Here is a 5,000-nt window from a genome sequence, read left to right on the forward strand (position 1 = left end):
TATAGATGAGCAAGATGACGATCTGCAACCAGACACCCTGCTAATCAGAAAGCTGCACAGGACTCACTTGACCTGGGATTTGATTTGCAAAACAACTTGCTCGATGCCAAGTCCCACTCAGGAAGTTCATTGGCTAATCAGCGAGTAGCAATACACTCTAAAAAATTAAGGGTATAAAAGGGGTAGAAAAAGGGTATTTCTAGTGGTTAAAATAGCATACCCTATCGGGGTATATAAGAACTATAATATACCCTTTACAATATACCCATAACAAGGGTATAACATATACTTGAGATACCCTTACTTAGGGGTGTATCGTAGGTAAAGAATACCCTTTTACATGGTATTCTATACGACATAAATACCCGTGTATATTAATTATGATTTTATAATTAATATCTATTCCACCATTATATAGGTGTAGTAATAGCTTATAAATAAATAAAGTAATAAGGTCAATGATTTTAAAAGTTTGGTTTATCAATTTATTATTTCCATTACACTTGAAAATCAAAAGTATATATATAATATAAAGAGTGATGGCAGAAGCTGCAAAGCAAACCGTACGCAGAAATCTGTGAAAAGAAAATATTTGTTAGTGTGTGTGTGCCTGATATATATATAATATATATATATATATATATATATATATTATATATATATATATATATATATATATATAGAAAAGAAAGGAAAAAATATCATGCATAAATACCTAACTACCTCAAGTCAAACTGATTAAGAAATCATTGGCGTCAGTGTTTGCTTACAGACTACGCGTAATCGTAATGTTATTAACGTTTAGCTGAATACGTTGTTTATGGTTTTTTTTTCCTCCCAGACAGCTCTCTCTCTCTCTCTCTCTCTCTCTCTCTCTCTCTCTCTCTCTCTCATAATTAAGTACTAATGATAATTTCTTACTTATTTTCCCCGGTGTTAGTAATAATGATTTTTCAGACTCACAGCCTGAATGCAAAACTAATGATGATGTCTGACAATTTTTATTCGTAACCACTGTTTATGCTTGCATAGATGGACAGTTAGTGTTCTTACCTTGGTTAACAGATGAAATGTAGTGTAGATATTATAATCCCGATGACGGTAATTGGAGCAATTTATCTTCACTGCTGAGCAGACGCAGAGTCCAGACGCCACTGAAATTTCCCGCCAAATTCCCTGGCTCTCGAAGAATCTCGAGACGGCAACAATACAAATTGCCAAGTACCGCATTTTGTAGGAACTTGCTTCAAAACTATCCATAACTCAAAACCAATATGTTGTTAGTAACTTTTTTGGTGCATTACACTATCAGTGTAACAATATGGTGATTTAATACAGAGTAAAAGTTCATTTCATGACATGATCACACAAACTTACCAAGCCCATTTTAAGACAAAGTACAATAGAGGGTATATTATTCACAAAAAATCCCTGTCTCCTGCTGTAGAGGGGTATTTTTGAGCCTTAGGGTGTTTTACATGTATATAAACCCCAGCTCACTCGTTATACCCTTTCTGTACCTTGAACTTTTTACAGTGTAGGAGCTCCACACAGGCGTACCCAGACCATGACAAACTCCCATGACTCTGAGCATAGTAGCTGCCTGACTGTGGTGGATCGCCTCCCAGTCTGCATGTCATCAAATAAGAAAGCAGATATGTCCTGGACTGGTTGTGGCCTCTGCTTACAAGGACCTGTCTTCAAACAACATCATACTTGACTACCACACCGAGCCATATAAACAGAGCCAGCCCTGCTTATTTCCATCCTTTTCTTGCCTGAAGATTAGAGGAGACAACCATCATTCTCTTGCAATGCGTAACAGCAGAAAAAAATATATACTTAGTGTATGAAGGTATACTTTTTGTATATTTTAATTACACTAAAACATTCAAAATGTTCTATGTAAGTTACTCTCCCACCTACTACTCATAAACATAGCACAGTCACGAAGGGAATATAGTACTTATAATATAAGAAAAGGTCAGAGCAATTGGAAAGCTCAATTACTAGATAAATGGTAATAAAGCCGCCAAAATAATAATAATAATAATAATATTAATAATAATAATAATAATAATAATAATAATAATGATAATAATAATAATAATAATAATAATAATAATAATTATTATTATTATTATTATTATTATTATTATTATTATTATTATTATTATTATTATTATTATTATTAATAATAATAATAATAATAATAATAATAATAATAATAATAATGATAATAATAATTATTATTAATAATAATAATAATAATAATAATAATAATAATAATAATAATAATAAGTCTTTTTTTTTCATTCCAGAATAATAGCCTTGTATAACGTTGCTATGAAGTCTACAGGTTATATTTGTAGGAGAAAGTTGCACGACCAGACGTAATCAATTGTGATTTTGAACGGGGTGATTTTACTGCCATAAAAGACTCCTTCTTGAATGTTGAAATCAGAGGATGCCCTGGTCATCTATTTAAAAATCTATTTGAGCAGCTATGTGGCTTTGGTCTCATGAATTTATACATCATGGCACTTGAGCCGTTTTTTTAATACATTTTATTCTTTTCCTCATTATATGAAAAGCAAGTATCCTCTGGCGTTGATACGTCTGGAGCTGAAATATCTAGCACTGAACTTTCTGGTGCTGAAATGGCGGTGCTGAATCATCGACGCTGAAACTGCGGCGCTAAATAGTACCGTACCCATGATGACCATATTAAATTATGGGATTATCTAGGAATTTTCTTTTTTCTAATCAATACAATATTTTTATTTCATAAGAATTAGATCATATAGTATCAATAGACTAATTTTCTATTTCATTTATAGAAGATACTTGAAATAATGGTCACTGCTAAAACTCAAGCTTTGATTTAGGGGTGAGAATGATAGAGATTCTTCTCCCATATCCTTTCCTTTAATGGTTCATCTAGATGATTCATCTCTACTATCCAAACTCTTTGTTTTAGGTTTGATTATGCTTATCAAAAACTACATTTGTTTTCCAACAAAATAATATATTAGTAGCTGAAACTTTCGAACATATATGAGACTTTTTGATTTTGCTTCTTAAAGATTTATTTCCCCATTTTTTTTGGGGGGGGGGATTTTATTATCAATAAAAAAATATAATAATTTTCATTGTTTATTATCCAGCCTATAAGCTAGTAGCTATAACTTTCAAGCTATATACGTGACCTCATAAACGAAAGTGGAAAATGCTTATTAGAAACTAACAGCTCGTGCGTTCCTCCCAATTTTTCCATCGGTTGTTCAAAGTATTTCATGTTAAATTCTGAAACTTTTAAAGGACTCCTTAGTCGTCTAAAATAGTACTGTAGACACTAATTTTCACAAAACTAACTGTTTAAATATCCAATAACTTCTATTTCCCAGTTTGAAAATAAAGGAAACATGATGTATAACAAAAACTATAAGTGAAGAGAGTTAAAGTGATACATGAGGAAGAGTGTTTAAAAAAGAAAAATTACCCGTTCATTAAATTTGTAGTTATTCTTAGTGAATCATCATTCATATAGCTGTAAGATTTTACATTTTTATTACTTACACAGAAAAATGTGTTTCCTGAATGATACCTATCGTTAATCCTCCTGTATGGATCGTATATCAATAATACATTTAAAACACTAAATATTTATTATTCATTCATGTGAATATTACTGGACTTGCACAATTCTGTTATTTTCTACACCTAAGATTTTGACAGGTTGGTCATATGGAGCACTTTTGATTACCATTGGCCTATATTTGAAGGATAACCATTATATTTAGTCATCGTAAATACGATTTCGTGAAAACTCTGAAGTGTGCATGCGTAAAATTTGACCCAAATTATTCATTTTATTAGTAATTGGGTGGGTAAAAATGATATTTTACCAAATTACTTTTTTTGATAATTCAACTATACACATTTGCAAGTTTAACATTCTGATACTGTAATTGACATTACCTATAACTCACCAGGGGTCTTACAAAATGGCAGTCAAAAACAAAATGGTGCCATAAAAAAGTTGGTCATTTATTTACTCCCAAGCATCGCAACTTCGGCTATATAAGGGAAATGAACATGAAATGGATTATAAAATGAACATGAAAGGATGATAAAATGAACCTGAAATGATGATGAAGTTAGGTGGAACACAAGGCCAATAGGGTCAACTGTTTTAGACTGTTGCAGGATCCTATAATTTTAACGAGCTAGTTGCTTACACTACCAGGGCACACTGGTGCAATTAGCTGCCGTGAAAGTCGGCATTGGGTTTAGTGTCAGTTTTATTAAGTCTCCCAAATACACCTTGATATGCCCCATATATAGTCAAAGTGTCATAGCCAAATTAACTGGAGTGTGCCAATGCGCGAATGCCCTGCCAAGGAGGAAGGGGCTTTTGTCCTTTGTATAGGGTACAGATCGGAGAGGAGTTAAATGGCGCTAGATGAACGATCGGGCTCGGCGTAGAGGTAACAGCATCGAACCTAGTCGTATCCTATACAGCAAAGTGTATTTATAAGTTGAAGGTGGTAAAGGATAATCTCTCTGCCTTTCAACTGTCGAAGTATCAAATTTCAACTGTCGAAGTATCAAATTTGTGCTGGAGTTCCTAAAAAAAAACTCGGGATAGTTAATCTCAATTGAAGAATTTTGTTCTGTATATATGTGTTGTGTTTTTTATTTTGAAATGTCAAAAAGACTTTGTTTGTTAATATCTCCCAATGAGAAAAGGGAAACTGATTGCACTGAATGCTTTATCTGTCAGGTAGACAAAAATTAAACAGTGATGTCACCCAAGGATACTTCAGACAAGAGCAAATCGGGGTATACTTTATTGGCAAAGAATAGTATAGAATTCAGAAACCTAAAAGAAATGCCCATTGCTTTAGATGTTGGACTAATTACTGATGGTCAAGGAATAGAGGAAATACTGATCAGGAATAATACACAGTATTATCATTCGTGTAGAATAAAACTGA

Source organism: Palaemon carinicauda, chromosome 14 (genome assembly GCF_036898095.1).
Source record: "Palaemon carinicauda isolate YSFRI2023 chromosome 14, ASM3689809v2, whole genome shotgun sequence".
Taxonomy (NCBI): domain Eukaryota; kingdom Metazoa; phylum Arthropoda; class Malacostraca; order Decapoda; family Palaemonidae; genus Palaemon; species Palaemon carinicauda.